The sequence below is a fragment of the Lepisma saccharinum genome, chromosome 28, assembly GCF_977018435.1.
Source record: "Lepisma saccharinum chromosome 28, izLepSacc3.1, whole genome shotgun sequence".
NCBI classification, from domain to species: domain Eukaryota; kingdom Metazoa; phylum Arthropoda; class Insecta; order Zygentoma; family Lepismatidae; genus Lepisma; species Lepisma saccharinum.
In genome coordinates, this window is record NC_139256.1 from 33,042,693 (window position 1) to 33,064,955 (window position 22,263).

The window sequence follows — 22,263 nt, forward strand, 5'->3', positions numbered from 1 at the left end:
GAAGCAGTGCAAGAGGTTACCGTCACCTGACTCAACAGTTTGGAGCAAGAATCTTTTGCGACCGGGTTGGACGATATGGTTTCCCAGTGGAATAGATGTTTGGTCGCGAGTATGTGGAATTGAAGTGTGATGCCATGTGCATAACATACTATTCATATTCGAACTCATTCACGTTTCGGAATAAATTCAATATTCACCTTACTTTTTGATTCTCCTTTGTATAATCAATCAATTGATTGGAAAGGATCGATCGAAGATCAATTGCAGAGTAGGCGAAGAGGTTATGTGAGTGGAAAATGATGTCACAAAAACTATCATTTTATTGGTAGCGAGGAAAATGGCATCACAAAAAATCTGAATTTGATTGGGTAAAGGGTATGGTAAGGTCTCCTTAGCTTCCAAACTCACCGTGCCGATTAACATATGGATGTAATGAAGTCATTAAAACAAGAAGAGTGAAAAACGGTATGGTTAAAAGTACAGAATAACTTGGGAGAAATCGGAAAATTCATAAACCAATATCTAGTATTATAACAGAACATAGAGCAGAGCAGAGATTGTTCAGAAATACAATGTTCGGAATCCGAAAACAATTTTAGAATAAGCGCAGGAGTAGATGGGCTAGAAAATATAGTTTTGGAAGCTTCTAGGGAGGAGAAATTTCAAAGTTCAATCAGAACCATTTAAGGTAAATGGAAATATTGATTTTATTTTTTATTGATTTAGTTTATTTTACTTCGCGTTTTGTGCCTCTTGGCTAATTTGCGAAGATGGGGATGAGTGATGAAATGATGAAATTGATGAATGGACATTCACAAACAACCAAGCCCGAGCGGGATTCGAACCCGGGACCCTTGGCGTTGCAGCGCGGTGTGCAAACCACTTTATATATGTATGTATGTGTGTGTGTATATATATACAAGGAATACCCCTACGCGGTGGTATCCCACATCATTCACACTTTCTCAATTTTCACACTTATCATTTTTTTCACTATTTTCAGTTATCTCATTTGGACAAACACAAATACCCATGCCTTACCCGGGACTCGATTTAACAACGCGATTTAAAAATACAACCGTATTAAATAATGGAAACCAATATATTCTTTTTAAGGACAGAAACGTACGATCCAAATGATGGTATTTTAAAGTAATTTATAGTCTCAAAAATTTTAAGGAATACAAGGCGTATAAAGAACCAACTATCGGCTTTTAAAATACATTACAAATAGCTTTGCAAAGTATACCGGATGGTGCGGTTTAACATAGAGTTTACAGCGCCATCTATTATATGTAGACCATATTTGTATTTTGGTGTTATTCCTAATTGATATCTCTTTCATATCTCCTTAGTTTAATCGCGACGATAATGATGAACGATGATTGCTTGAAGTAGATTAAGAGAAAAAACCAAAGGAATTCTCGGGCCTTAGAGGACTCGAACAAAGAACCTTTGGTGAGCGGAGCATTCTAAGAAATGTGCAACAGATACGAATTTATGCGGTTTAAAATATAGAAACAATTAATACACAGAGCAGTGTATCTGAGTCGGTTTCAAATTCAATGACAATCGGTGCACAACAACATTCTTATTGGAAATGTTAAAACAAAGGCCTACCACAATCTGAAATGCAGGTGTGCGTATGAAGGTTGCTATGCGTATTTCAACACTATTTACATGCTTATTTTACTGTTAATGCTATTATCATTAATGTTTTTCACTAAAGTTGTACTTCTGCATTATTGATTTCTAATTGTTTTGTAACTTTACGGAGCAAATATTTGCCATACACACAAAAATATAATGTTCAGACTTATCTAACATAGTATGGTAATAATGTATAAGTAAAATATAGATAATGGAGCCTCCCCGGTGGCGTAGTGGTAACGTTTGTAATCAAGGGGTTTCGGGTTCGATACCCAGTGAAGGCACATAGTGGTTCGGATTCCACTTCAAACTGTATGTCCAGGCTCGATTGGCCTATCTGCGTGCAAAGTAGACTTAAAAGCAGAAACTCAAGCAAGGAAAGTGTAGTGAAACAAAAAGTATTTTAGTAAGTAATTTACACAAGCAACTAATTATATAAAACATTATGAAAAATAGTTCATTACTACTTTAAATGTTTGTTATATTACACAGAGGCTAATGGAGACTGGTTTACACTTTGGACATGTATATGGCCACCGATTTGCAGGAACATATTACGCTATTGCAATATGTACTATAGTAAACTTGTTTTCATGTATATTTATTTATTATTTTGTTTTGAATGCCTTTGGGTCTAAGGGGTAAAATTGGCACTCGTACACGATCAGAGGAAAAATTGAAGCAATGTAAAGTTTTACCGAAAGATGGCAGTGCGTTCGACAAGAAGAAATAATTTAGATTAACCGTAACAGAGATAACCTGATGGTAAGAGACATGTAGGAAGTCCAAGACGAAGATGAAGGGGTAACGTTGAGATGAACCAAAAGGAAATCGGTAAGGATGGAAATGATTGGATTGATCTTGCCTAGGATAGGGACAGGAAGGCGTGTGTTGCTGCAGCCATAAGCCTTCGGGTTTAGGAAGGCTACAGAGTTAGTAAGTAACAGAGATAGTTAGTTTCTTTCTAATGGAAACTGGGTGTGAGGAAGTCGAGATCTTGTCCAGTATTCGACCACATCATGGGAAAAGCCGTTCGCTCCAAAACGAAGTAACTTGTTGCCGCTATTCTTGAGACTGTGCTATGGACCAAAACGAAGGGGAGCGAGGTGTTTGCTAATGTTGAAGCCTTGTCTGGTAGAATGTTTAAAAGCTCCATCATCTTCAACAAGATGGCAAATTACCCCTCCATCCATTCATCTCCTGAAAGACATCCTTGGGGAACTCCATAAATCAAACGTCGAAGGCTCCCCCTTTTTCAGATTCGGGGATGACGTCACTGCTCTTGGAGAACGATATCAATATCATTTATTTCTGACGTCTGGATCTGGAAAAAGATATCTTCCAGGAAATTTAACGCTCGAGATGGTCGTCTCCCTATCTCTATTCAGACAAGATGTAAGGAAGGGATGTTGGAAGACAGGAGCCTCAATAGGGAGAGAGGAGGTTCTTCCAGGACGTGATAGAAATTTTCCAACGTTGTAGAGGGAGCATCGCGGTTCGAGATAAAAAGGCGCCCCAAGCTATTGCTCGCTATCTTAACCGCTTTAAAACGATGTAACTAAGCAAACGTGCTGCGGAAAATGTGAGGCAGACGCGAGTATTTTCCATGCTCTACCGAACGTATTCGTACAAAGAAGGTTTTTACGTCCGTGGATATGTTCAGAGGCTTGTTAACACGCGCATCAAAAATTGCTACTAAAGGTCGTTAACCTGAAAGTTGTTTTTTTTACACGCTCTCTTCTTATCACTCAATCCTACTAGAATAAAAGGGGAAGCTCCACGATGGCGTAATGGTAACGCCATCGCTTTGTAATCAAGGGGTCCCGAGTTTGATACCCGATGGAGGCACATAGTGGTTCTAATTCAACTTTAAACTGTAGGTCCAGTCCCGATTAACCTATCTATGCAAAGTGTGGACTTAAAAAACAAAAACGCACTCTTGGAAAAAACAAGGTCCTCTATTGTTAGAGTTTGAGTTCACTTATGCACAGATAAATTATATCTATTATTTTTTATAATTACAAATAATAACTCAAATCGTACAGGACCTTATTTCTTATACGAGTTTTTGTTTTTCTTATTAAGTCTACTTTTTGCACACGAAGGCTAATCGGGACTTGACCAAAAGTTTAAAGTGGGATCTGTACTATGTGCTCCACCTGATATCGAACCCTGGACCCCTTGATAACAAGGTGACGTTCCCAATACGCCCTGATGGAGGCTCCTTTATTGTTAGAATTTATAGAAGGAAAAAAACAATTATCTGGTAATTAAATAAAATAGATGAAAAATAAAGAAGACACTCTCGTAACTAGATAAAAAGAGATGAAAGGGCAAATATGCAACTCTATGATTAGATGAAGGACAATCGCCATGACCCATAGTTAGATGAAAAAATACAAGGGCTTCATGGTTAGATTAAATAAATAAAAGAACAAAGACAATAGCTTGATGACTGGTTAAAAATATATATAAGAATAAATATATTATTCTATGATTAAATGAGGAATAAACGCAATCCTAGTAATGCCTGCCTCATGCTTAAGTGAGAATCACTGTTGTTTGTTCTTGCCCCCCCCCCCCAGCCTTTTTCAAATAAATTAATGAAAGACAAACATATTGTCAAATGATTAGACGAAAGAATAACTGCAATAGAGTGTGATTAGATGAAAGAAGAATACAATGGCTCGCAATTAGATGAAATAGATGACACTACAAAATGCATTTTCTTTCCTGGTTTGAATGTGGAACATTTGGAGGTAACGTAGTTGATTGAAACAGATAGATAACTCCTTTACATTTTGTAGGGGGTGTTAAGGGACTTTTGACTCGTCATAGTTCATGTAATGAGGCTTTTATCAGTCACATAGTTACACACATATTATTTTGTATCTACTGATAACATTCCAGTCTCGAAATGATTTTTTGATATGTTTTAGAGTATGGCATGAGATACTAAATATATTCTTTTCACGATTTTTGGTAATGACATGTTTTGAGATATTTGAGGTCAAAGGTCAAGGTCACGTGACAAAATTATATTGTTATCCAAAGGTAGGCTCGTTATATATCACTGGAAAGCTTGTTCAATTCCCTGTACAATAAGCTTTATTTGAGCTTCCTAGGCGAAATAGGGGTGGAGTTACAGCACATTTAGTAAAAAAAAGGGCAATTTATGCGAACTTTGACTTTGAATAATTAACAATTACAATCAAAATTTTCATAGTTACTAAGTTCCATGCATAGTTTGAACTCCCCATATTTCATGAAAATCGGAGATGGTCAGGTTGGAAATTGCACATATCTGTGTTGATTGGGCATGGAATGACTCATAAATATGTATTTACATATAAATTCGTTCCCTGCTTATAACATTAAGCTCTATTTCTAGGTCAATATAAATTAAGTAAGAATTTTGGTTAAATTCAAGTATGTACGTACATTGCAAACATTTAATTTAGCAAACGAGATTGAGAATATATGTATATTCAATATGGCTTATGTATATTTCTCTCATGCTGTTACTTGATATCAACTTTTAAATAGAAACATAATTTGCCAAAATATAATACATAACAGTTTATTACAAGTACTAACAAGGGAAGGAGGCCAAAGTTTTATCGCCTAATTCCGAATTTCTGTGTAGAGGATAGATCATATCGAAATACAGACAGCACAAGACTTGTAGCTGCTAGGCACAATAATCATAGGAGCTATAAGTCTTGAAATATAAACCCTGCCTACATATTGATCAGGCCATCGTGTGAATGATCTAGACAGACGAAAACGGCTCCAGATTTTGAATGGAACGGCCAAGTATTATTCACGTAACTTATTTTTTTTGGTGTTTATGCAGCAAACGAAGTAATATACGAAGTATAAATTTCCTCGATTGAAATCCGGTCTTTATGTGGTGATACGGCATCCGGTGACGTAGTCTGAATTTTGGCCTGGTTTACAGCTACAATTCTTATTTATTATACAATTAGATATAATAGAAAAAAACACCTAAATTAATTAATTTAACTTCATGTAATTTTAAATTTTAATGATTCGGTTGTCATAAAATAGTGCACGCAACTGCAGTTCATAATCAATATTTATCTGCTCGTACACGCATTATACAAATTTAAATTTAAAAAATGATGCACCCGATTTTGTCAATTAACGGGCAGATTGTTAAATTTGACGTTAATTTCTATAAGTTTAGGAGTTAGGAATGGGTGCTGTAAGCTAATTACTGTAAAGGTACAATGTGTGTATCATCGAAGGAAAATATCAATTCTCTATTTAAACACTTTATTTATCTTGAAAAACTAAATATGCTGACCAAGGCAGTAATTTATTTTATTAAAAACATAAACTAAACGTAACGTTTCAACCTTCTAGCAAGGTCTTCATCAGACTCTGTATCAAGTACAAAAGCCTTTTGTACTTGATACAGAGTCTGATGAAGACCTTTGCTAGAAGGTTGAAACGTTACGTTTAGTTTATGTTTTTAATAAAATAAATTACTGCCTTGGTCAGCATATTTAGTTTTTCATAATCATGGAAACAAGGCTTAATGGTGTTATACTTTATTTATTTGTTATTTTATAGTTGTTTTAGCACTGCAACATTACATTATATAACAAAGCTTACATATTTATTTTTATAATCGTTATAACGGATATGTATCAGATTTTTATCCTGCATATAAAAATAAATAACTATGGATATACAAACATCCAAAAACTCAGCCATCTAGGAGGCACTTATAATATTAAGAGCTGTAGCTCTACACAAATATGTACTTTAGTTAATTGCAATCAAGTATATGGAAACATTAAATTTCACAACAGACATTGATATTAAATATTCTGTATATTTGTATTTTTTTTCATGGTAAATGTGACTTGTTATTCTTGCTACTTCATATAAGCTTTTGATAAAAAATCATGATTTGCCAAAAAGACAAGCATAATACGTTTAATTTTAGGTGAAGCCCTATGAAAATTATAATGTAATTTTAATTTGTTATTTTACAGTTCTAAAATAACTATATAATAATGATAAAGCACATACAAGTAAATAAATATATAGCTAACTGAAATTCTACTTTCAATGAAAGAAAAATCGCACTCCCTTATACTCGATATAATTTTAAAAATACCTGAAAACTGCGAAAATATTGAAGATAACACGTAACGTAATAACATATCCAGAAAAAAACGAAATCCGTAACTATTTTATATGGGAAGCTACCTAAAACAGTAAATAAATTGTTTCTGAGTGGTTGTTAAATAACCTTTCATGATTAGCCGTCAAACCTGATAGCCACCCCTCCCCAACCCGCACACACCGTTCAATTTCGCAAATAATTGAAGAGGTTTATAAAAAAAATACTTTCTTGTAGAGAAATTCGGCTAAGAACCACATGTAAGCGTTTCTGAACCGAAACATAACTACATCTGCACTGAAAATAATATTTGGGATTTTTGATCGATGCTTTTGCTAAGAATAGTAACGAACTTGTATTCGCGTGAGAGAAATAACGTATTTTGTATTTGAAAATAAGTTTCTTTCCTTGACATACACTCAAACGAAATTCTTTCATTTTCTTTCTTTCTTGCCATAAGATGGTGTGGTGTCCCTGAAGTAAAGAAAAAATGAATTGTGATAATGGCTCCTTGTTCAACCAGTACTGAGTGTTCTTATAGAGATTAAAGCCTATTAAGTTAATAAGTAGTACTTACGTTCAAAGTCCGATTCGTGTAAAGCAAATTAAATTTCATGCTGGAAGTTTATTTCTTGGGATTAGGCGCATTTCTACAGAGTGTCCCAAAATGATTATCTGGGTTTCAAGTAGACTTAGTTTGTATATTGCAACAGACGAAGGTGAATGTTTATATCGTACATGTACGATAATTGGTTGATTTGTTGTTTTAAGTCCTCTTTATGCACAGTAAGGCTAATTGGGACTGGACCTACAGTTTAAAGTGGGATCTGAACCACTTGTGCCTCCACCGGGTATCGAACCCGGGACCACTTGATTACAAGGCGACGACGCTACCACTGCGCCATCGGGGAGGCCTACATGTACGATAAGAACGGCTGTGGAAGTTTGCTACCCTGAGCGCTTATCATTTGTTTTCCATCAGTGTAGCGAAGATGTATTACAAGATGGCGACTTCCGTGCAGAAGTCATTTTGTGTCATTGAATTTGCAACGTGGTTTCAGTTCAGCGAGCTTCTCGACGGCGATTTAGAAGTGATCCTCCGTCCGATAACAACATCCGTCTATGGTTTAGTAAGTTTCAAACAACTGGATGTTTCTGCAAAGGGAAGAATTCTGGACGTCCAAGTGTGTTTAAGCAAAGCGTCGAGACACGTTGAACTACCGGATGGATATGTGCCGTGTCACGAAAGAAGCTCACATTGAACATTTATAAGGTACACTATGTAAATGTATTGAGCTGTTGTTTACTCCCATATAAGCTTTGTCCTTGTAGCTCACATGTAAGGGAAATTAAACGACTATGAAAACCAGATAATTATTTTGGGACACGCTGTATATCAGAACAGTAATTGGCTAGAAAAAAAAATCGTAGATGATCCCTTTTGAGCCATTTCCAACATTCAGCTATTTTGAGGTGGACTAAGATTATGTAGCTTTCTAGACATATAGAGAGATTCTCAGATAAGGAGGCCTGCGACAAGCACTGGCGTACGCAAGAGAAGGAAGGGGAAGGTAGCTGATGGTACTGCAACCTCCTCAGAAATTTTGAGAAAATCAAATTTTCATTTTTCAAATGAAAGCAGGGGAGGAAAAAAGTGGTAAATACAAACCTCCCTTAAAAAGACCACCGATTACCATTACTGTCTTTGCACAACTTTTAAAACGATGATTGAAGGAGAAGGTCTAAATATGGGTTTTGGAGTTATCAGCGCTCCCAGGTACTGCAGCCTGGCAGAGGCTATGGGAACTGGTTATCTGTCAAGGACAAAGGTTGCGGCGCCAATTCGCAAGAGAAAGTGCTGGTTAGTTTCGGCCTTGGACGCTGTTATAGAATTGCGACTTCCGAAAACTTTTTGCAGGTATGTTAAAATTCAGCGTTTTCTGAATCCTCATCTGCTTTGTGTAGGTTATGATATTAGCGGTACATAAATCAAATGTGGGCTTTTATATGATTTGTTTGTGAAATATGTACCACAGACAGCGAAAATAAATTGAAGAAAAAAAATAGCGTGATGGTCTAAATATGGGCTATGGCATGAGGTCTAATGTTGAGATCACATTTTCAACAAATATTTGGATGTTTTTCTTAATTTCGATTTTTCCCATTCCGCGTGATTTTCAAAACAACAGATTATTAAAAAATGTGAATTTTATAATGTTTTAGCGTTAAATGACTGTTTTTTTTAATTTTAATTGCTTTTCGTGATATTGCCACTAGTAGCCCATATTTAGACCACAATTTTGAAATACATCATTTTACCGTTTTTTGGAAATTGTTTTTTTTAAAGAAAATTGAGACCTTCTGTACTATTACATTTAAGTATACTTTTCATAGATATGCATTTTAAAGGCAGGTGCTTGATATATTAATTTTTTTCCTCCGAAAATGACATAAAAAGGGGGCACCATAATTAGACCTTTTCCTCTACGAAATATTTTATTATGTATCCTATCCCAACCTAAAATGCAGCTGCGCAATATCCAGCTTTATAATTCCAGCTCCCCTAAAAAATCCTGCGTACGGTATAGTAGTGCCGCCATAAGAACCGGCCCTCATTCACAGCGCAGAAAGGTTGATTTCACAAAATCCTGTTTCCCTGCTGGCTGCTTCGGGGAGTAGGGTTTCAAAGGTTGCCGCTTGTTTTCCCAACAGGGGACAGTGTTGGGCCTAATTGGCTGTTTGACCGCAACTTCCTTTATAGGTAAACGCGGCAACAGAGGGTCACTGCCATGTAGGTGATTTCCGCGCCGGCTGTTACGGCTGCCTCATTATAGTGGACACAAGCGACATAAGAAAATATCGATTCTTCAGGCTCAAGGCGCTTTTTTTCTCACTCTATTTCATCTTCTGTTTATCTTTGTATTTTCCTCTCTTCCATTCCTCCTCTGTCTAATTCTACAACTTTCTATGATTTTTTGCTCGTGTATGATTTTGCCTATTATACATCTGAAAATATGGTGTTCTACTGACCACACTCCTACTCGAAAATGTTTAGCAATGTACAGAATAATTCAAAATAAATGGCACAAAAAGAAACCATGCCTGTGACTGCTGTATTGAATGTAATTCACAATTATCGACATAACATGAAAGGTCAAATCATCAAGTTCTTCGTACACAAACTACACGTTTCTACGAACATTCGTCGACAAGCATTTATCTGCTGTATAGTCGACGAGCTAGCTACGTTAACGACCGGCTGGCTTTGAAGTCCACGGAGCGCGCCCACCAGCTACAACAATCACATTCAACGCACAGTGTTGCGACACATCTACTCTACGCCACCTTTTCCCTCCGCGCACAACCACCTTCCCACGGTCTCCACATTGAAGTTGCAAAGTACGACAACAGCGTATCCGCAGTCATGTGACTGGGACTCCACGTGGAGTAGACGAGCAGAATGACAGCTGCGCCCATTGGCTGAAGGTTGAGTGTGATTGGACGAAAACAACTCGCCCGCTATTTATCCCCACCCACGTTCGTGGCGGCGGCTTTCTTCAGTTCTTCGACGTTAAAGAAGTAAACGCGTGGACTATACAAAGTAACAATGGTTACAAAATAAGCCTTTTCTTTCGCTGATGCCGCCATTTTGGAAGACGAGCTTGTTTTGTTTCAGTGTTGCCAGATGAAACCTGGAAAGTTATATCGATAATTGTGTAGTCACAGATATGGTTTCTTTTTGTACCATTAATTTTGAATTACCTTGTAGTATGATATTTTTACTACAATGTTAGTTCACAAGAAATTAAAACCATTTCATTATGGTGATGCAGTTAAATATTGAAAGTTCTTAAAACTGGTTAAAACTTAGGTTAATCGCGACGATTACAGAACATAAATGTATGAGAAATCACCTATGCCCAGGTCAGCGCTGGAATCTTGAACGAAAATCACACACATAATAAAAAAAAAAATATTTTTGTTAGAGTCATGTTGGTATTATAAGCAGGAAAGTGATATCATGCAGAATACGCCACTTAGAAAAGGTGAAAATCGTCATACTCTTAGAAATGAACTTTCTTATTATACGATATTTCATTAACGTCAGTTGGGGGCGGAAGGGGGGCGAAGAGTCTGACTGGGGGGGGGGTTGTTACCTGAGTTCAATATCTGCTCATAATACATTTATCTATGGCCATAGTATTACAGGCGATGTAGACTCCTGTCAGATGTTGCCTGAGTTCCAACGTATACGATACAACAATATCGAAAGCAAATCGACCTTTGTTGAGTTTGACCTTAATAACAGCAACGCAGTGGCGTAAATTGCACCCCCGCAACCCCCGCGGTGTGGGGGGGGGCGCAGTATGAATGATAAATTAAGAGAGACCATAAATTCACAAAAGTTTTCCTATTGGCGTTCAACCAAACAATTTTTACGCCCCTACTGCAAACAGAAAATGTTAATCACTAGAAAAGCAGAAAGTGAATTACCAGATTAGAAGAAAGCCTTCATTAGCTGAATAGTTTAAGTCATCGAAGGGTAGACGACAGGCAAGAAAATGCTGTGGAAACGCTGACTTTCAACCTTGCAACGAGATTTGCAAATAATTGTGCATGTAAACTAAAAGACAAAACCCGATATTACCACTTCCATTTCAATACCTTGATTTACTACCATTTTTCGTATCCTTGGTTCACCTCCCGTTGGTCTATTTGACGCGTTCCTCGGTATAATGTGGTTGGTGTTTTGTCATTTTTCATGAAAAATGTGTTCCTTGCAACACTGCCGTGCACTGTTTCACCGTAAAGAAATGATGTGATGTTGAGTTGCCAGCATGCAGGCTGCAAAGCGGACTTTTTTGAACGACTGTAGCGCCGAAATTACGCACCAACGATAAAAATGTTAGTGAGAAAAGTTGTCTGTTTTCATGTCCTGTATACGTTTCTATGGTCCATGGTCACTATTAAAATGATACCCTGTATATTTTTTTCACAGATTCTGTTGTATTAACCTTTCGTACTAGTTTTTACACTGATTCAAATTACATGTATGTATTTTTATATATCTAATATAAATGTAGGCTGTAGAAAGAAAAGCTTTATTTTTTAACGAGTAGGGGCGCACGACTGAAAGTTGCGGGGCGGGGCGGGGGGGGGGGTGCGCAGAGCATGTTAGTTACGCTACTGCAGCAACGTCTCATATTTTCATGCTCCCGTCAAGGACTTCCGTGCCAAAGAGAGAGAGAGTTGATTGATTAATTTCAATCCACTCTATCATACAAGTACCATGCACCATGATATGGGATAGGTCAATAACATTAATGTCTAATTTTGAATACACAAAAATTAACCTATACTTACATCTACTTAAATAGTAAAAACAATAACGTTGGAAAATTTTACATATAATAATATAGAAAAAATATAAAAAAATGTAATAATTTGGGAAAGTTACAAAGTAATGTAATAATAATTAAAAAATGGTTTGAAGGATAATGTAACCAAAATAATTTTCTGTGCAATAAAATAAATGTTTTATTAACAAGCTCTTTACTGTGTTTTAAATTCCGATGGATTTGATTCTTGTAAACCTCTGGTAACTTGTTACATTATTAGATAAATAGGCGTAACTTGGAGGGGGAACTTGCCCCCTCTCACATTTTTTCAGATTTATTAAAATTTACAAGTTAGGGAATCTGAGGAACAAAGCAATAAAGAGTAATATTTGTGATTTCGCAAACGTCACAGTTATTTAGCAAATAATCCTAGAAGCTGTTTTTATTGGATGGAAAACTTTTCGAGTCTCTTTCCACAAAAATTGAGCCCCAGGTTTGATTCTGCCCCCCCCAAAATTAGGTCCTAAGTTACGCCCATGATTAGACACCTTGAAATCTAGACCACTTAGTGTTTTGGATGTTCAGACAGTTGGGAGGTGAAGGGAGTTATGGATACGAGTGCTGTACTTGTGCATATTCATATCTTTTTAGAACATTTCACAATTGCTGTGATTAAAACACCATGTTTTTAGTTTGTAACGGAGAGGTAATATTTCAAATTCACTGAAAATTTGTTTTGTTGACAATTTTGTTTCATGGAGAGTGGAGAGCGAGAGAAAGAGTGGGAAAACGCAAGAATGGTGGGAGGAGCAACAGACCGATAGAGGGAGGGAGAAAGAGAGAGGGGGAAATTATGAGAGAGGGAGAGATACGAGAGAGAAAGAGAAAAGATAAAGAAGGCAACAGAAAGAAATAAGAAGAAAAATAATACAAATACAAAGGAGAAATTGAGTAATCAAGAATTGAAGAAGGAGAATTATGAAGTAAGGAACGAAAAGGGACAAACAGGGAGGATAGAACTGGGAGAAGATAGTGAGATAGCAGAAAGGAAGAGAGACGGGAGGAAAGAAAGCAAAAAGGAAGAAGGTGCCGAGGGGGAAATCGAGCGAGATAGAGAGAGATAATCAGAGACATGGAAAGAGAAGTGGGAAGGAGGAAGGGTAGACCGAGAGGGAGAGAAAGCGTGTGAGAGATACGGACAAAGTGGGAGGGGGAGAAAGAGATGCAGAGATAAGGAGAGATAGTACAGATAAAGATGGCTGAAAAAAGAAAAATAATACAAGGTGTCTATAAAGTCACTTAACATTTAAATGAACTAATGACAAATCTTTTATTTTCTTTTTTCCAAGTGATCTGATAAAATGTACTCTATAGAAGAGAGAATAGCCGCTGTTTGTGCTCGTCTGCGTGGAATGACGTATGAACAGGTGCGGACGGACTTCACTCCGAAATTCAGAAAACCAGGCCCCACCAGGCTGGCTATTAATATCAACAAATTCAAGTGAATAGGTAGTGTTGAGGATGAAGAACGTCCTGGTACGCCAGCAGTAACACCACAAATTGTGGAAAATGTACAGGACGCGATCGCACGTAGACCCACCGCATCGACCACGCGACTCAGTGTCCATAATCCCAGCGTTTACCAACTGTGGCTTATAGCACGATGGATTGGGGCACACCAAGCTTCTTACTATGCACCAACAGGATGGGGCACCACCACATCTTGCCATCATCGTTCGTGATCACATAAACTAAGTTTTCACCGGTAGATGGATTGGTTGTGTCTCGCAACGGGGAGTTGCTCCCCCCCCCCCCCCCGATCTGATCCCCTTAGACTTGTTCATTTGAGAGTTTATCAAGTCTAAGGTGTACGGGGCGAGGATCTTGATCATAGCGCAGTTGAAACAACGCATTACGGCCGCAGTTGCTGAGATTACACCAGCTATGTTGGAGAAGGTGTTTCGGGCTGCGGTGGATTGTTGCCATATGTGCCTAGACTTGAGGGATGGTCACATTGAGTTATACTGATGTGTCCTACTGTCATATATGTTTCAGTACATATTGTATTTTATACCATAAATCCTGTTTATGCAGAAATGTTAAGTGACTTTATAGACACCCTGTATAAAGTAAAGGGAGAAAAATCAGGCGAAAGACTAATCAAGAATTGAAGAAGGAGAATGATATAGTGAGGAAAGAGAAGGTAGAAGACAGAGAAATAGACGAAAGGAAAAGAGACAGAAGTCGAGAGAGTAAGAAAAAGTGAAAGAGACAGAGAATGTTAAAGAAAAAAGGAAAATGACGAAAGATAATTCGAAAGAGACGAAACAAAAAGATGGTTGACCAAATGACATAGTATAGAAAAGGGGACGAAGCGAAGAGAGGTAAAAAGTTGTAGGGTTGGATGAAGTGAGAAGAACATAGAGATACACATGTCTGCATCTTCAACAGTAATTTGCATGGAGATACAACTTTGACGCATATCGTCAGGTAATGAACACTTTTCTGTATGCTCTGCCGGTGCGAAATCAAGTTTCGAAAAAGTGACCCGCAGTCAGGTAAGGTTCCAGCTTCTCGACCCTTAACTAGAAACGACACCGAACTCAAACTCTTCACTAAGTTCACGAAGACTGAGCATAATCTCCACGAAATGACTTCCCAGGGAGGGAAAGCAAAAAGAAGTTTCGCTCAGTTTGCAAGATGGCGGAGGCGGAATTAAACACGACTCCGAGAAGGAAGATTCTGGAGGAAATATGAGACGGCGAGGACCAAGAAGGATGAAAAGTTGGGTCGTGGTTCTTGAGCATTCTGACTGTAATGAGAACTCTCTGGTTACATATGTGCAAGGAGGGTGAAACAGGAAATGTGTGGCATGTAATTATGCGACTTGGTTTACTTTTCTCGCAAGAACGAGCAAAAAAAATATTCAGTAATAACCAGTGTTTCCAACTTGAACAGTAAATTTGTGGTCACGATGTTATGTCTCTTCACATGACTGCGTAAGAAGTAATGCGGGTATTTTCAACGCCGTAACAACATTTACACTGAGGTAAAATTCAGGAATTATACCAGCCGTCTTACCAAGTCTATTTTGACATATTATAAAATTGTGACGTTATTCTGGGCAGAAAAACTATACCTTGTCTCAGGTGCATGCGATGTTGCCACGTCTTTACTCCGCTGAATAAAAATCTGTATCAAAATCTGTCTCGCAATGTGAAATGACAATGATAACGGACTTTAACAACAGATGCAAAGAGCTTCAAACCAAGACCAATGTTGTATTTGTAGGACCACCCTGTACTAAGAAAAAGTTGTTTCGCAAAATTAATAAGAACAGTTTGTTGACAAATTTTAAAAATCTGAAAATTAAATACAGGGTGATTATAAAGTCTCGATCCATTTCTGTGAAAAAACAGATAGAATCAAACGAACAATGACAATGGAAAACCTAACACTTAGTAACCCATAATCTATCAAAACTTCTGCAGATACTGTAAACCCAACCTGAGAGTAACACATAACACTGGTAAACACACTTTTTATTGCAAACGAAATTATAATCATTTTAGGGTATGTTTGCCATTGTGATTTCGAATATGATATCAGTTCTTCTAAATTGGCTCTAGTTTTTGAGTAATGGCTGTCCTTTAAAAAAACATTAAAAAGCATGAAATCTCATTGTTAATCACTCTTAATGATGAGAAAGACGTTGTTTCTGAGATTTTCTTGTGTGTAGGGTGTCGGAACAATCACATTGAAGATCCCAGCAATAGTCTGTCCCACTAGCAACGATTGGGTGCCAAAACGGAGAGGAGGGAGGGGCAGGTGAAAGGAGAGTTTAGTCTTCCTTAGTAGACATGACTTATCATTAAGAGGCCATAGTGCAGAGGCAAAAGTGGGTGGGAAATGTCCTCCACACCCTTCCTAATCGCCACCATTGATCTGCTATCTCGTATCTGTCCCATCTACTTTAATATTTCCTCCATCATTTCCTTTATATCTTGGTGGGACCTCTCCCCTTGTTTTCCATTAAAATCACTAAGATTATCTGGAAAACTGTCAAAGTGGATTTGGAGGAAATTTATCTTTATGCTCATATTAATTACAAAATATTTGAAGTTTGTGAGCAAGTCTTGCACCAGTTCTTCATATTTTTCGTGTTTGTGACTGCCGAAGAATTTCTTCACAACTCAGACATAACTGAATCATGTAGAAGCTTCAATATCATTCTTAAAATTTGAGAGATTTGAATCGTTAATGAGTTTACGAGTTTGAGGCCCATCAAAGATCCCCGTTTTTCGTTTCTCAATACTCAGTCCATGAAGGGATCTATAGATGTAATGAAACACTCACCACCTTCATCCAAGACACGTAACAAACTACTTCAATATGCAAGATATGCTACATTTACAAAGTCAGTGACTGTTTTCTTTGTTTCTGCACAGAATATTCACCACAAATGCAGCCAATCTATCAGAATCATTTACGCGGTTTGCTCGTGAAGAACCTTTTTTTTTATTCCCCTCAAAAATCAAAATAAAACAAAAAAATAAAACAAATAAAGAAAAACGAACTTTTAATAAATATATTCTGTGTAATGGATGGACTAGAGAAATATTTTTATGTTCTAAAATAAAAGCCATGTTCTATTTCATGTCAACACCTACAGCTCTTATTGAGATAAACTTAAAATCGAAGGATATTAAGTATCTCAAGAACTAGAGCCAACTTGGCAAGACTGTTGTTAATTTTGGATTTAGCACAACCAAAATGCCATAAATTCGTTCAAAAATCTTTGGCAACTAAAAAGAATTTTTTTTTGTAGACCTGTGTAATCCATCACAGGTTGCACTTAGACTTATTCCATATGACCACCCTGCACGCCCACGCAACCTCCCAGCGGCGCACCGCTGCACGAAACACCTTTTCTAGCATTTCTAGCAGAAATGGATCGAAACTTAAAACCTTTCTGCCTGAACCGTACTAAAATTTCATCACGATCGAACAATCCATTATTTATTTATAGAATTACAAAAAGATCTATCGTTCCCAAAACTAAAAAATGGCACTCTTATTTGTTCTCACGACGATAAAAAATCAGAAGGCTAGTCAAATAAAAAATTGTTAGCATAGGTTGACGCAGAATTGAATAAACTAAATTTTCATTGACTCGTTTTTACGTAGGTCTACTGGTCAATTTTTAATTGAAGTTCAAACCCGAGTATCTATAATTTTTAATCTGACAGTAAGTGAAATTGTTGCGCACAGGGAAATATTGTTAAGATGCTGTAATATTATTTTGTTATTTCTCTTATAAATTGTTGCCAGAACACTCGCGTATCCATTACAGCATTTACGTTCGTTCTATCCATGTAGTCCTTATGTCACAAGTTCGCGTGTTTGTTTGTACGCAAAGTATTGAGTTATTATTCGGCGAAGTTATTATTTTGCTGCGTGGAAATGGCAAGTGAGTGCTGCGTCTTCATAGTTTCGTCAGAGTAAGAAGTTGACGCTCTCAAACACATCGGTAAGAAGCACAACTTTCCTTACTTCCCTTCTGAATGTACTAGCGTGATTTCGACCATTATTTGCATCACAGATTTGTAATTTTGGATATTTGAAGTCCCTTATTGCCTCTCTGGGTCAATCGCGATTTATCCCCACCTACCTCAGGGAGAAGATCATATTTAGCATATGTGATGGTGTTTCACTTGCTCTCAGCCCCATAACTGTACTGCTTTGTTACTGTACTGTAATCACGAACCACTGATTGTAAACACGAACTTCCAATCGAACCCGAACAAACACAAACCACACTCAGGTGCGTCAAAACAGCAGGGCCAAGAACTCAGACTGAAAGCACACGCCCGTATCGTCCAGACGCACGCGAATACCCACGCAAGGACTATAAAGACTGTGGCGCCATCTCCAATAACGTCACCAAGGTATGTGCAAATGTCTAGAAATTTCGAGATAATATCGTTCATTTCGTAAACGCAGTTTCGTAGATGTGTCGGATGTTATGATCGATTTGCGAACATTGTATATTATAACAATGCTTGTGTTTATTATTTTTCAGTCTCAGTTTTTCAGTTTATTATTTAGCATAGACCTACATTAAGTATCTTGTTCAGCAGAAGCTTCACTCATTATATTTATTGAAAATTTATTAATGTTCTTAGAGTCCTCCTGTGTCTCCTTATCAACCCACGACTCCTTGCTTATTACAAGAGTTGCAGCCGTGAAATAGACCAAGATATAAAATATATTGATGAAGTGAATTTTGCGAGATAACACACAATTTAGATGCGAAATACAGTTTAGAATGTAAGTTGATATGAAGGCTTAATTAGATAACGGCATGGGACCACTTTCGGTTTAAAATAAGCGTTCGAGTCTCCGACGCGTAGAACCAAATATCATTTCAATGCAACAATAACCGTAGAAATATATACCTAAGTATGTACTGTAAATCCGTCCTGTTTTAGCCCATAAGCATCTATCCACTTTCATAAATGGGTCATTCAACACCAAATCAACGCAAAAAAGTAAGATTTTGACACCCACCAACTCCGATTTCGATGAAATTTAGTATATGGTTGAAAGAAACCCCCTAAATTTTTCTCACTCTATCTCAAACAGTTTTCATTTTATAGCACTTTGAAATGTCATCAAATCAGTGTTGTCTGTCACTCTTGAGACCCTCGACACAAGATACCCTTGCTTACATTTTATTTCTTTTCTCCTTAACCAATCATCAGATCTCTTTGAAACTCTACACAAAGTTCAATGAAGTAATGAGAATTTCAGAAAAAATTTACAACTGCCTATAAAAAGACTAATAATGGATTTGTATCCTAATTTTTGTGGTGGGAAAACTCTAAGAAAATTATAGCTCTCATATTTCATTGCTTACCTACTAAAAAAATCTATCCTGTACATTGATTTCCCTTCAAAATTGAATATCAGTCAGTTTTGACCCTAAATTTCAGCCATTTGCATTATATGTGGTGAAAAGGGATACGGATCATAAAATGTAGCCTGAAATGTACTGAAAACAATGTTTTTTACCCCAGATTTCTATAATTTTTCCTAGCTGAGTTATCATAATTATCGCAACTGTCTACATAGGCCAAAAATGTTGCAAGTCATGAAACAAAAATGGCCGCCATTTTCAAACGAAGTCCAGTTTTAGATAAATAATGCCTGTTTTGAACTACCCTTGTACAGGAGTTACGACGACAAAAAAATGAAAAATTTTAAAAATGGTCGAGCGACCAGTGCTGAACCATTTTGCACAGATTAACCCTGAAATTTTAGGCAATTTTCAAATAACGTAAAAATTTCGTTAGAAGGAATAAAAAAACCAAAACTTTTATTTTTTGTAGAGAAAGAGCATGTCTTTGCAATGATTTTGAGCATCAAAAGTTTTTGGTTCCATCATACCCACATGATGAAAATTCAAATTTTCGTAACCTAGTTTTCTCACCGTAAAAATTAGGATACAAATCCATTATTAGTCTTTTTATAGGCAGTTGTAAAATTTTTTGAGTGCTCGTGTATTTTTTTCTGAAATCCTCATTACTTCATTGAAATTTGTGTAATATTTCAAAGAGATCTGATGATTGGTTAAGGAGAAAAGAAATAAAATGTAAGCAAGGGTATCTTGTGTCGAGGGTCTCAAGAGTGACAGACAACACTGATTTGATGACATTTCAAAGTGCTATAAAATGAAAACCGTTTGAGATAGAGTGAAAAAAAATTTAGGGGGTTTCTTTCAACCATAAAGGAAGGGTGTATACCAAATTGCATCGAAATCGGAGTTGGTGGATGTCATGACCTCGTTGAAATGGAGTGGAATGACCCATATTGCTATGTATTGGTAAGATAGGCTAAACTACATTTTAACGTGGAGACAGTGGCGACGATTAGGGGGCGAGGGGGGCAGTTGCCCTTCACTTTTCGCCACTTTTCCCCCTCACTATGCTAAACTTTATCTACAAAGGGAAATAAACTGTCTTTGCCCCCCCCCCCCCAGTTTGGAACCCAATCGCCGCCACTGCATGAAGATGATTATGTTCACAGGGTCTATCATTTAACGATCCATGCTTGAGGATCCCCTACCACTTGTCTGAACAAGTGTTTGGTTGCCAGAAACTATTTTTGGTTATTCCAAATATTTTCTGAGGAAAATTGGAAAGGGAGTGCGGAAGGAGTGCGCCCTTGCATCATAGAACACTTTTTTAGTAAAACAAAGAAAAAACGGCATTTTGATATGAAAATCTCAGGGGGTGGGCTCATTCAGTAGAACAGCCTCTGCGACATGTCGTTCCCTTGACAAAAACTGAAGACGTTTCGTGATAGAAATACTTTTCTGTCCTTCCATTAGATCCTGTAAAATTGATTGCGCATGAAAGCTCTCAAACGAAAATATTACCAACTTATGCTCTCCTAAATAGAAAAAGAAGAAAAAAAGTGGCGAAGTAGTGAGCTGGAAAGAGATAACTTCGTAACAAGCGCAGAATCGACTCTGATTGTGCAGCGGAAATTGCGACATTTCGGCACATAACGAATAGCAGTGTTGCCAAGTCGTAGTTGCTAAGAGATGGCGCGGCGATCGCAGAACCGGAGAATTAGAAAGATATCATTGAGCTAAAGTCAATCTGCAACAAGTAAGAGCATACATACATAGACTTTAAAGCAAGAACTTGCAATGATTTCCAATTCAGAGCATTGTTTTGATACAAAGATCAGCGACATTTCAAAAATACGATAAATCTAAGTAAATAGGTCTGGAAATTTTCCTATTAATAAGTAAACAATTCTATGATTACGTATTCTGGCCTGAATTTATGTTCATTTGTATCGAGAGTAGTCGAAATTAAGAATCTAATAGAGAAAAGATATACATATTGACACTGGCGGCGATTTGGTGCCAAACTTGAGGGGGGGGGGGCAAAGGCAGTATACTTTATCTTGGTCGATAAGGTTTAGCATAGTGCAGGGGCAAAAGTGGCAAGAAGTATGGGGGGGCGACTGTCTCCCCTAATCCCCGCTACTGGTGCAGGGCAAAACGTTCGGGTGCGGAAACTGTCCCCTAATCACCGCCACTGCGTAAGAAATTGCCCTGAACTGCACACAAATATTGCATAAGCACTGAAATTGTAGGTGAAGTAATTTCTGTCGTACTTGAAACATGGCGTGTTTGGAATGTTAACATCTCGATTAGTTAGAATCAGAAAAAAATAGCCATTTACTACATTTTTTCTCAAATTCATACAATATGCATAAAATGTATTTCAAGTCTGAAATGAAACTACTGTTTCCAATTCCACAATAGAGAAAAAAATATGTATTTTGTATTTAAGCAAAAACCTTGAATTTGTATATATTTCCTTTCTCTCCAGAAAATTGGATAACTAGGGAAGAATAAAGTGGATTAAAGGTAAATGGGAAGTTAGGTTAGAGAACGAATAGAAAAAGGAAAATAAAGTAGACGAACATTTATACTAGGTTAAAGGTTCAGCAACAAGGAAATAGAAGAGAAAAGAAGGTATGTAAAGAAGCTGGAAAGTAAGAATATATATGGAAATGAAAGAGAATAGAAGATTTTAAAAGTTGAATATAAATAGAACGGAAAGAGAAAAGAAGATAAGGGAATTAAAATGAATAAAAGAGAAAATGAAAGATCAGAAATGGATAGGAAAGAGAAAAGAAGAAAGAACAAGTGAAGAAGTGGATAGCTAAGTGATATGAAGAAAAGATAAGTGCAGTGGATAGGGAGGAGAAAATAAGAAAAGAGAAGTGATGGAGTAGATAGGGAAGAGAAAAGAAGAGAGAAGAAGTAAAGAAGTGGATAGCTAAGAGAAATGAAGAAAAGATAAGTGGAGTGGATAGAAAAGTGAAAAGAAAAGTGAAGAAGTGGATAGGGTAGAGAAAAGAAGAAAAGATGAGTGGAGTGGATATGGAAGAGAAAATAAGAAAATAGAAGTGAAGGAGTGGATAGAAAGAGAAAAGAAGAATACATAAATGAAGGATTAGATAGGAAAGAGACGGAATTGAAAAGGAAAAAAGAAGAGAATATAAAAAAGGAAAGAAAAAAAGAGAATTAAT

The 22,263-nt window shown here is 37.0% G+C and overlaps 1 protein-coding gene across 1 annotated transcript in view; it reads right to left on the reverse strand.

Moving 5' to 3' along the window:
• Positions 1-22,263, reverse strand: part of LOC145980634 (uncharacterized) — a 185,289-nt gene that overhangs the window by 16,702 nt on the left and 146,324 nt on the right. The gene's annotated exons all lie outside the window — the stretch shown is intronic.